Below are 13,176 nucleotides of genomic sequence, written 5' to 3' on the forward strand. Positions count from 1 at the left end.
CTCTCGTTTATAATTTACACATAAGTTAAGTATCGGAATCTTATTTAATAAAAAACACGAATAAATATTGTATATCATCCCTTGCCATTTGAGAGTAGAAGAGAATGACTTTTCCAATATTTTTTGTGTTATCTTTAATATTTTTTTACCTGCAAATAAATTCTTATAATGAAGACAGAGTTTAAAATAGATTTATAAATAACTATAATATCAATCTATATATCAAAATTGATTTCAAACTATAGTTGACATAATTATTTTCTCACACATTGCCCTTTTTGACCACATTTCATATAATGCCAAATAATTTTTATCTTTTAACGTAAATAGTTAGCTAGTGTGCAATAATTAGTTGTCTTTTTTTTTTTTGGATGATAATTAGTTGTCACCCTACCATATCGTTATTCAAGTTTAGGACCATTAACATAAGTAAGTTCACACATATAGTCATTTAAGTTTATCATACCATATATCTCATGCATATGAGAATAAAATTACATAAAACTTATAATATATATAATTTTTTTTACCATTACATATGCTAATAATATATATTTTGTTTATATAAGGAGTCTATTATTACTTGATATAAAGATAAAATTAGATAAATATCGAGGAAAATCATTGTCTGTCATATCACGAAAAAATCTGCTAAGCACTCAAACGTAGTTAAGGTTACTCTTACTACTTGTAGCAATCTTCTTAACAGTTATCACAAGTGTAATAACTTATGGTCTCACATTTTCATAACGAAGAGTATCGATTGATACTTGAGTACTCATAGCGGAAATGAAAATGTACCATTAGAATATATCACCAAAAAAAAAAAAATTTAAAACAAGGTTCAATAACTAAACCTCTTAAACGAACTATGAATAGTACATAGAGGTTTAATATGAAGGAAAACTTATTACTAGCATTAAGTTTCTAAAAGTGAAACTCAAAGAAATATCAATGAAGACTATAATTTAACAAAAGCATTAAAAGTCTTGATGTCATTTCTAGGTGTAAACATTAGCATAAAAGCATTTAACCTCGCATTTCGGTAAAAAAAAATTATGTCAGAACCGATTAGAATTACCTTCAAGACATTAAACCTCTCGGATAAAGGTCTATAAAGCACAAAATGTCATCACGTACTATAACAAAAAATGATGAAAAATTACTTTAGAGAAATCAAATAAATGTGGTCCTAACATAAATTGTTAAATAGTAACATGATATCCTCTTTTCACATATAAGCGTGAAGATATATGAGCTGAAATATTGAAGTGTCTCTTCTCGTACATGAAATAAATATGTATTAAAACTAACAAGAAAGAAATGTAGCGCATGCATGCAACATAGTTTGAGTGATAGGCTCTTGCCTTTGGTACTTCTTAAAATAATAATGTAGGTAATTGTGTCGAACAATGATAGTCCTATTCATCATTGCTAGTAATGGATTTTTTTTACTTACCTACGTTCAAACATTCGGAGTCCAAACATGAACATCAAATTTAAAAATCTTCTTTCAAAAGCATAGTTATCATAAAAAAAGTGCATAATCGAGGAGTCCTTTTATAATAAACATACGTCATTTGAGCTCATAACATCCAACTTATAATCTAGTAGTCCTATACTTTATTGGGGTATACAATCTTATCGTTATCTTATGTGGATCCACTAACATATGACCTTCAAAGGGCTAAAAGTCAACTGTCGACTCGCGATGAAAAATAAATCCTGCATTGGCGCATAGTTATGGGATTGAAAATTTTTAATGCCGCGTACTCTCAATGCTGAATATTCCTCCCAAAATAACATATATTCATATAATTCTCATGAGTCATGGGTATATAAACCTCTTATCATTTATATCACATATGAGATTAAGCCCAAAAGACATACCTTAAAAATATTTTGTATTTAGGTTGTAAATCATAACATAACTGCTTTTATGTTTGACCTTCAATAAATGCATAAGCGACCACAGAAATCATGTCAAACCAGTGAAATAAGGCTTTCAAAACCGAAGTAACACATTGAAAATTGATATTTATAAAGTAAGATCATAATTTCATAAAAAGCCTTAACTTGCTTCTAACAATTTTAAAATTCTTGAAATTACTTCATTGAAATCTTACATACATATATATGAGAAGAAGACTTATGAGGAAGAACTTTCTATGGCGCCTTTAGAGCCCTAACTTTTGCCTTACTTGCGATAGTTTAAAATTTTTGAAATTGAGCGTGAAGACTTTTTTTAACTCGAAAGGCCCTAGTTTGAAAGACAAAATATCGTGTCATAGTCTTAAGAATTGTAACATCTCAAAAATCATAAACCGGTTTGGGTTGAAAAGATCAGAAGAAGTTGCAGAAATTCAGTTCTACGAATCGACCTACGAGTCTTTGTTATTTCTATAGACCGTAGCTAGGATGCCTCTCATAAACACTAGATATGAATTTTGGAAAAATGTCAAGTCTCCGACGATAGGCTAAGACTTGACAGGATGAGCCGTCGAATAGACTATGGATCGTAGGTGGTATCCATAGGATGATTCCACACTTAGAGATTTTGAAGGACAAATGGTCTAGGTTAAGGATTACGATTCATAGTTTTGGTTATGAGTTGTAGAAAGGTCTCTTTGACTGATGATTGGACTTAGGCGATTTTGATAATTTAAGGTCTATGAGTGAGGCCTATGATGAGAATATGAAGTATGAACTATATTAGTTAGTTATGTACAGTGAAGTTCCATTAATTAGTTGCGTTAGTTAGTGTTAAGTGATCAGAAGTAAAAGTTGTTAGCTAGTTAATTTTCCAATTTACATTCTGTTAATTGCACTAATATATAGGTTCATATTGTAACATTTCTTCTTAATTCACATTCAATACAACACACAAGTTTTCTCTCTCAATTCAGTTACGCTCTAGTTGAGTTTATCTCCATTAACAGAGGAATGAAGTTCATAAATGGTGTTAATTCTGTCATGGTATCAGAGCATGGTTGATTTCTTGTTTCAAAATTGTTTTGTAAGCTTCTCCTTTACATTTTGCAGAAAATTTTTTCTGTGTTGATTTCGATTAGATGTTTGAGAGATTGTGTTGTGAATTCTCTGTTTCTATCGAGTTTTTGATTTCGTGTTTGGAGATTAGCAAGTTTTTCTGGTTGTTTTTGTGTTGGATTTCATCACAAATATTTGAACACAATGGCTGATCCACAACTGATTCTGCTTCTAGTCAACTACAATTTGATTGGACTTTGCTAGGTCCTTTTTATCTGCATCCCTCAGAGAATACAGGATCATATCTGTTGCCTGGAGTTTTTGATTGTACTGGTTATAGATCTTAACGAAGGCCCGTTCTTAGAGCACTCTCAGTCAAAAGCAAGATAGGCTTTATTAATGGAGCAATTGTGAGACATGTTCCTACTGATCCTAATTTCATGCAATGGGAGAGATGTGATGATATCGTCATGTCTTAGATCTTAAATTCCTTGTCCCCAGAATTGCTTGATAGTTTGCAATACGTGAGTAATGCCAAGGAGCTGTGGGCAGAGTTAGAGGAAAGATATGATCAGACAAATGGATGCAAATTGTATCAATTACAGAAGGAGATCAATGATCTTGTCCAAGGCACTCTAGATATCACCAAGTATTACACAACAATGAAAAAGTTGTGGGAGGAGATGAACACCATCGATGTCAATTCTCAGTGCAGCTGTGTGTGTTCATGTGGGGGTAAAACAAACTTGCACAAGGCTGAACAAGATAGAAGACTGCTACACTTTCTCATGGGGTTGAATGAAATGTATACGACTATTGAGGTAGCATTCTCATGATGAGCACTCTTCCTAGCATGGCTCAAGTTTTTGCCATTTTATGCCAAGAAGAAAAACAAAGAGAGGTAAAGCCTCATAATTATACAACTTTGGACTCTACCTCTCTCAATGCCTATGGACAGACCAACAATAATATAGGTTACAAGGGATTTAGAACAAATTATAGTTCATCTAAAGAAGGTGGAACTAGTTCTGGTAATACAAGCAATAACAATATGTTTAGAGGTAATTCCAATACCAACAGGTTTTCCCTTGTTTGCGATTATTGTAAGAAATAAGGACACACGAGGGATAAATGTTACAGGCTTTATGGATATCCATCTAATCCAAAGTTTCAAAACAAGTTCTGCAGCAAATATGTGTGACTGTGATATGAATACACAACAAGCTGAGGAAAAACCTAAAATGGGGAAGCAAATGCCATTGAACCTATCCAAAGACCAGTATGAACAAATACTCAACATCTTGGGAACAATACAAGATGGAAATGGATTTTTAATTCAGATAATTCAAACAGCATGCTGAGTGGAACTGTAAACTAGGCAGGTATACTTGCTTGTTGTTCCTATATCACTGATATAGGTGATCTTTCTTGTAAATGTGTTAAACTGATTGTTGGATCTTGGATCATAGATTCAGAATCATCACATCATATGACCTATGAAAAATCCACACTCACAAACATTAAAACACTTCCATATCCTTTCTTAATTTCTCTCCCAAATGGTTACAAGATTAAAGTGACTCAAATTGGTGATGCTTGTTTAAATCTAGCCTTAACTCTGAGCAAAGTATTATTTGTACCTAGCTTCAAATTTAATCTCACTTCTGTTCATTGTTTAGTATTACAACTCAATGGAGTAGTCAGTTTTGATAAGTTTTCTTGTTTGCTGCAGTGCCCTTCTCTGAAGAGCCCTCTGGAACTTGGTAAAGCAAGAATGGCTTGTACTTCTTGTGTCAAAAATGTCACAATTGCTACCCATTTGCTGTGAAAAATTCACCTCATTATAATTGTCATCTTGTCTCTAAAGTGCACACTGCATCTTTTGTAAAACAATCTCCCATTTCTACTATAAATAAAGCAGATTGTAATGTTGTTCCTTCTTCTTGTTCTACTGATAAATGTCTTTCATTTGCTAATGTTTCTAGTCACACTCATAATGATGAAATTCTGTGGCATGCTAGATTAGGTCATGTGCCTTTTCTAAAGATGAGGAATATATCAGCCATACCTGTGAATTTTTCTCCCAAACAACCTTTTACATGCAATATATGCCTTATGGCTAGGCAAACTATGATGCCTTTTCCATAAAGCACCACCACCACCACCACAATTTTTGAATTGCTACATGTTGATCTATGGGGAACATATCACATACCTACTCATGATGGCTACCATTATTTTCTCACTATGGTGGATGATTACAGTAGGTTCACTTGGACACAGTTACTAAGGTGCAAAAGTAATGCTCTCCAAACTATCAAAGCCTTCATATCTCTCATAGAAAACAAATTTCAAACTAAATTGAAAGCCATAAGATCATACAATAGGTTAGAGTTCACCTCAGTTGAAGCCACGTGTTTCTTTGAAATAAAAGGTATCATACACCAAAGAACTTGTCCATATACACCCCAAAAAAATAGAGTGGTGGAAAGGAAACATAAATACCTACTTGAAACTGCAAGAGCACTTTTATTTCAATCAAAATTGCCTATGAGATACTGGGGAGAATGTGCATTAACTGCCACATACATAATAAATAGGTGTCCCACTCAACTCCTTCAAAACAAAAATATCCATATGAAATATTGTACCATAAACAACCTACATATTCTCACCTTAGAAGTTTTGGTTGTCTTTGTTTTCCAACTGCCTTAAGAACTCACAAAGATAAACTTGAACCAAGAACCACACCTCATGTTTTTGTTGGCTACCCATTCAATACAAAAGGTTAATCTAGCTACCAAGAAAGTTCATATATCTAGAGATGTCACCTTCCATGAAAAGATTTTTCCTTTTGTTCTTGCCCCTGATGGCTCTAGTTTCAATTTTGTTTTACAAATGCTCATTCATCCTGCTAACATGCCTTGTATGCCTAGTAAAAAAAAAAGTTTTGCTACTGATGAAAGGATGGACAATTTTACACCATATGAAGTCACTGACAATCATGTAACCAATAGTACCAGCATGCATGAAACATCATCTGTTGATCTACATGAACATGCAACACATAGACACTTCTATGATCAATGATACTTTATTAATACCTACACCACTACTTCCAGGACAATACACACTCCTAGTTACCTAAAAGAATACAACTACACACTACCTAAGTTTCACTCCCTTACTTCTTTTATGTATCATAACAACCATGTATGTTTCACTAGTCTTTGTTCCGATAGCCAGCAAGTAGTCAACCATTTCACATGAATGTGAACCTAATTCTTTTGAAGAGGCAATACTGCATCCTGTCTGGCAGCAAGCCATGACACATGAGTTTGAAACTTTGTATGCTAATGATACTTGGGATATGGTAAGGTTACCTGATCGGAAGAATGTTATTGGATGCAAGTGGGTGTACAAAATAAAACATAAGGCTGATGGAAGTTTGGAAAGATACAAAGCTATGCTGGTAGTGAAAGGTTATACACAACAAGATTGGGTAGACTACATTAAAAAAATTTCACCTGTGGTGAAAATGACTACTGTTAGAGCACTGATTTCCTTAGCTGTTAAGAAAGGTTGGGATTTGTATCAACTAGATGTCAACAATGTATTCTTACATGGTGATTTATATGAGGAAGTCTACATGATACCTCCACAAGGTCTTACAATAGGTTGTGATAACATGGTGTGTAGATTAAAGAAATCCTAGTATAGCTTAAAACAGGAAAGCAGGCAATGGTATGAGAAGCTGACAAATAGTCTGTGTTCAAGAGGGTATCAACATTCAGATAGTGACTATTCATTCTTCTATATAAAGAATGGGTGCTCTTTGGTGTTTGTTGCTATATATGTGGATGATATAATCATGACTGGTACTGATGTTGCTGAAATTCATTCTTTAAAGTGCTTTCTACATAACCAGCTCAAGATAAAAGATTTGGGTAAACTGCACTACTTTTTAGGCCTAGAAATCTTATACAGACATGTTGGTGTTCTTATTTCTCAAAGGAAATTCACTTCTAATCTCCTGAAGGATTTTGATGTGTTAAGTTACAAAGCCACTTCATCACTACTTGACTGCACTAAGAAGTTAACAGCCACAGATGGCACACTCTTAACTGATCCCACTAAATATAGAAAGTTGGTTGGCCAGCTCAATTTTCTGACCAATACTTGAATGGACATAGCCTATAGTGTCCAATATTTGAGCCAATTTATGTAATCACCTAGGGAACCACATTTGAAAGCAGCCTACCATGTACTCAGATATTTGAAACAATATCCAAACATGGGTATTTTCATTTAAACAAGCCTGATCTCACTGTCAGTATTGGGCTGCTTTCCCTGAATCGAGAAAGTCTGTTAGTGGTTACCTAATACTTATGGGAGACATCCCTATCAGTTGTAAATCTAAGAAGCAAACAACAATGTCCTTATCATCTGCTGAAGCTGAATATAGAGCAGTGAGACAAGTTGTGGGAGAGCTAGTATGGCTTGAAAGGTTACTAGGTGAATTGGTTGTGCAATGTTCCTTGCCTATATATGTTCATTGTGACAGTCAAACTGCAATTCACATTGCCAAGAATCCAGTTTTTCATGAAAGGACTAAGCATATCGATATCGACTGTCATTTTGTTAGAACTAAGCTTCAGCAAGGCTTGATCACACTCCATCATATATCCACTAATTCACAGTTGGGGTTAAACATACTTCTCTATTACATAAGTTTTCTATAATTACATCACCTCCAACTTGAGGGGGGTGATGAGAATATGAAGTATGAAGTATATTAGTTAGTTATGTACAATGAAGTTCCATTAATTAGTTGCTTTAGTTAGTGTTAAGTTGTTAGAAGTAAAAGTTGTTAGTTAGTTAATTTTCCAATTTACATTCTGTTAATAGTAAGTATATATATATATATATATATATATATATATATATATATATATATATATATATATATATATATATGTTTATATATGTTTATATATGTTTATATTGTAACATTTCTTAATTCACATTCACAATAATACCCAAGTTCTCTCTCTCAATTTAGTTACTCTTTTGTTGAGTTTATCTCCATTAACAGAGGAATGAAGTTCATCAACAGTGTTAATTTTGTTAGCCTACAGACCGTAGACCATATGACGGACCATAGAAAGCTCCCGTAAAAGTTGTATAGATTTTTGGGTTTCAGAAATTGATACTACAATCAATCAGTTTGGGTCATAGAAAGTCCTACTGATTGGAAATCTTCGGACACTTATTTCTCAAAGGTATTTGGATATTTTTCTATGCACTTAATACCTATAATATATCGTTTTGACTCTAATACTAAATCATATAACCACCTTTCAGTTTCTAAAACTATACATTGTAGACACGTAATTTTTGACCAACATAAGATTTTATACTATTTTTTTATTCCTTAAATATTTCTTTCATGTTTAAGTTAGATATTTCAATTTTATCTTATTTTTAAAAAGTTATTTTTATAATTCAAAAACAACAAAAATAGAATCATTTTTAAGGTAAGTTTTATTTAAATTGTTTAAAAAAATAAATGAAAAGCTATAAAAATTTATCTTCTTATAATTCAAATGTGATAAATAAATTAGTTTTCTTAATTATAGTTTTAATTAGTCATTTAGTTTTTTAATTGGTTCTAGATAATTAATATTTATTATTAATAATTTTGATATATTATAAGAATATTATCCATTATCATCACATCTACCCACTACCCCACTATCACTTCCCATGCCCTCATACGATCTTCTCCACTCACCCTCACACTCACATACACTCCTACACACTATATATATACACACACAAACAAAAAAAGGAAAATTCAGCAAAAACACATGGAAGAAAATTCAGCAAGAGAGGAGAAGAATCAGAAAACAAAAAAAGAAAAATCAACAAAAAGAAAAAGGCTGCAAACAATTAAAAAAAAACATATTCATTTCCTTTCAAGAACCCAACAAAAAATATAAAAAAATTGTGGGTGTTCTAATTGAGGTTCAGTCAAGATCTTTGTGATATTCAACTTTAACTTATCTCTTTTAATTTATCTATGGAATGTGATGTAATTTTATGGATTTGTTTATATATAGTTTTATTTCATTCATAATTCAATTAAAATAAAATGTAAAATTAAATATATTTGTTGTTATTTATTGTTGTACAATTTTGATACTTTGAATAAGTTTCTATTTAATGTCACGTAGAATCTCATGAATATCAAAAATTAATTAAGGATTTAGAGTTAGTACATTAATTTTTGAAAAATATTAGTTGTGATCTTTTAAAATGAATGGGTCATAACATTTTTTCTTGTCTTGATTTAAATAATAATGATAAAGTAGGTATAGCTAGACTAATGAATAAATAAATAGTGCAAAATTATATATTGTATCTTCAACATTTAGATTTATTTTACATTATTTAGTTTTATGTATGAAGGAAAAATATTTGTTTTAATGAGTAGATGAGTTTTAGGCATATTAATAAATATTTGTTTCTATTAAGAATGCGGTTACACATCTTTTTTGAGACATTAAAAATTTAAGGATGCGGTGACGCACCTTGTTTAAAAATATAAATAACTTTATTAATTTAAAGTAACACTTATAGACAATTATTAGGTGGGAGGAACTTGAGAGATAAAGACAATTATGTCTCCAAATGTCATAGTTGAGAATGCAGTTATGCATCTGATTTGAGACCAAATAAAAGTCCAACAATAAAAATGCAAACAAGTCATAACCTAAAAATAATATATCCAAAATTATTTTAAAATAAGTATAAGTAAATAAAAGCGATCGTGCTAGAATGATGGGACTCGAGGGATGCCTAATACCTTCCCCTCGATCAATAAAATTTCTTACCTGAATTCCGGTTTGCAGACCAAAATAAAGAGTCATTTCTTTTTGGTTAGGGATTAAAAAGAAAAGGTGTTTTTAAACACCATAACTCAATTCCAAGTGGCGACTCTGAAAACAAAAATAGTAATAATCCCTTAATCAATACGGTCACTTAAACCCTTACGCCGTCCAAATTCTCCAATTCCCTGAAATTCGTAAAATCCATATAAGTTCATTCCCTCTCATTCTCTCTCAAACTCAAGGAAGAACGTTAGGGTTTAAGTTCTCCAATCTCCCTTGATTTTAAGGTCTTTGATTATTGAGGTATGTGAGCATTCACCAATGGATTCCACTCATCCACTAGGTCCCAAAAGTTCTTCAATCTCCAATTAAATTAGGATTTATGTCAATCTTCATAGGTCCTTTTTTAATTATGATTCAATTTATTATTTTCAATTTTTTTTATGCACGATTTGATTCAAATATATGTTTTCAGTTGATTTCATATTGATACTTGATTATGATGATGGATTTATAAAGAAAGCTTATGAACTTATGAATATGATTTGTAAAAGCTATGCATATTTTATGAAAAGATCTTTGAGATAAGTATCAATGAATTGTGAAAATTTTTCTCACATATAATTAAATCATGGTTGTGAAAGGGTGTCTCACATATATATGAATCATGACTTAAAGGAGCTAATATATGATAACTTATGATTGGATTGGTGGTTTAATTGTGTTTTTCCAAGTATAAAGGTATGAATATGTTTTTAATTAATTTTGTTAAAATTTTACTTAGCACCGAGAGAACTTTGGGATGGATGTCTTCCCATTAGTAGAGATCGAGTATCTAGTAGCAATTTCTTTGTTCTTAACTACGTGCTCTCATAGAATTTTCTTAAGTGACCAAGTTAGTGGATCCACCTAAACTAGAAGTTTATGGTTCTTACCTTGACAAATAGGACATCTCTCTTTGGTGAGGGATTAAGACATCGAATTCCATGTTATAGCTCACATGGTCTATGTCGATTAATGGTAAAGATTTTTTTAAAAAAATTAAGTTACTTTCAAAGGCTTTTATGAAAGTAACCTTGTTCATGATTTACAATTTCTTGAAGGGAGGGGGCTCGACCTGAAGCCTTTAAATAGAGTCCCATCCGCCTCCCCGGTTCCACGCGCCCTTACTAGTAAAGGCTCCCATTTGGAGAAGCAGAAATTGTTGAGTGAGCGATCCGCCCTCTAGCCCTTCAATGATGGATTTGTCTTCAAAAGAACCCCGACCTCGGTAGAAAACGAACGGCGGCGTGAAGTTGATGAGCAGGGAAGATGTCTTTTTTCTAGTTAGCCATCTTTAAAGGCTCCTTATTATGTTTTAGCCTGGTCATGCATATCATGTTATAGTCCTCATTATGATCATGTTTATGTTCTTATGCATTTCTCCATATTTGTTACATTTCATGTACAAATGCATACTTGTTTCTATATTATTTAAAATATAGGGTTCGACGCTTCTTGTCTCCTGCTTGTGGATAGCTTGGATCTCTCTTTTACTACTATTGGATTGCTCAGTTCTCATACTCAGAGGGCGAGGGCAAAGACATGAAAACTTGATTGATTTTTGTTGTTTTCCTTTGAGACTTTGTACGTGGTATATGAGTTACATCCCAACTATTCTTATTTTGGTTTAGATTTACTTATGAAGACAAATTTTTAGTATTTCGGCATATATGATACTTTTATTGACTCTCTTATGCTATATTCTATTGTGTTGTATGCATGACAAGTGACTTGTATAGTGTCTCTCAAGGTCCTATATGTCATGTCAAGTCTAGGGTATACTTTGAATCGTAAGAAACTTGATATTCAGAGCAAAAAGTTTTAGAAAAGGTCTTAGGCCTGAAAAACCGCATTGATTAGAATATTGTTCATAAATGTGAAGCACGTGAACTTATATTATATGCCACATTTATGAATAGAAGGCTACAAAGAAATAAGGAAGCTTCACTTCTTTCACTACTCTAAAGTCGTATCATAGAGTTCATTTCAGGTCTCTCTCCTAACTCTTGTCCTGTATTTTTAGGATATGGCTCTTCGAAGAGCTTATGTGAGTAGGAATGTGGCAAATGATGTGGAGCTCAAGGTTCCTAAAGCCCAGATCGATCATTTGGTTGAGCAAGTGACTCATGCTAAATTTTGAGTCACTTTTCAAATCTTGACTCAACCTTTGACAATCCAAGCTAATAAATATGCTTGTCCTTCTAAGTTGTTTGGCATATTTGAAAGCTGAAACAATGATTTTATTTATGTTACTTGATCAATGTAAGATTTTTACTAAAATTTTGACAAATTTATGATCTAATGGAAAAAATCATAAGTATTGCAAATCCTAAGGATCTAATGAAGTAATAAGTATCTTATTATTTCACAGATAAAAGTAGAAATTGGCCACAAATTCGAATACAAAGTTAGTCTAATTAATTTTTTGCATTTTAAGAATAAATTATATAATAGGGAAGGGAAAATAGAAGATGACAAGACGGAAATGTAGAGAAAAAAAGTAGAACAAAAATTATGCAAAATAAATTTGTTGAATGAAAAAGATATTAAAACAAAAATTATGCAAAATAAACTTGTTGAATGAGAAAAAAAATAAGTAGCGCCGTCTGTGGGGATCGAACCCACGACCACGTGGTTAAAAGCCACGCGCTCTACCACTGAGCTAAGACGGCTTTTTGTTTAAGCTTTACATATATTGTTTAATTTAACAATCTCGAGTAAATAGTTTTATTCGTACTTCTTACATGAAAAAAAGTTCTTATAAGAAATATACAAAAAATTAAAATAGATTTATAAATAATTATAACTTCGATTAACCTATAGATGTGATTGTTAAGACACTTTATTGAAACAGATTCTAAACTATAGTTGATATAATTATTTTCTCACATGTGTTGCCCTCTTTATACACATTTCCTATCAAAACTTCATTGTGAATTAGCTAGTGTACAATAGTTAGTAACTATCCTACCATATTTATTATTTAGGTTTTGGATCGTTGGTATAAGTAACTTCACAAATATTGTCTTTTATGTTTTTCATAGATCTCATACGTATGGGAACAAAATTATAGAGAACTTATAATATACATAATTTTTTACCATTACATATGCAAACAATATATATTCTCTCACGATTTTCAAGACAAAGAGAATTTGATGATATTTAAGTATTCATTGTGGCAAATGGCAATGTATCATTAGATTAAATCACCAAAAAGAAAAATTAAGAAATTTAAAAGGTTCAATCGTCA

General features: G+C 32.0%; 1 non-coding gene across 1 annotated transcript; it reads right to left on the minus strand.

The window, feature by feature from the left end:
- Positions 1 to 12,523: 12,523 nt before the first annotated feature.
- Positions 12,524 to 12,595, minus strand: TRNAK-UUU (transfer RNA lysine (anticodon UUU)). Its single transcript has one exon. It is a non-coding gene; the product is annotated as a tRNA-Lys (tRNA).
- Positions 12,596 to 13,176: the final 581 nt, after the last annotated feature.

The sequence above is a fragment of the Solanum lycopersicum genome, chromosome 12 (assembly GCF_036512215.1).
Source record: "Solanum lycopersicum chromosome 12, SLM_r2.1".
Taxonomy (NCBI): domain Eukaryota; kingdom Viridiplantae; phylum Streptophyta; class Magnoliopsida; order Solanales; family Solanaceae; genus Solanum; species Solanum lycopersicum.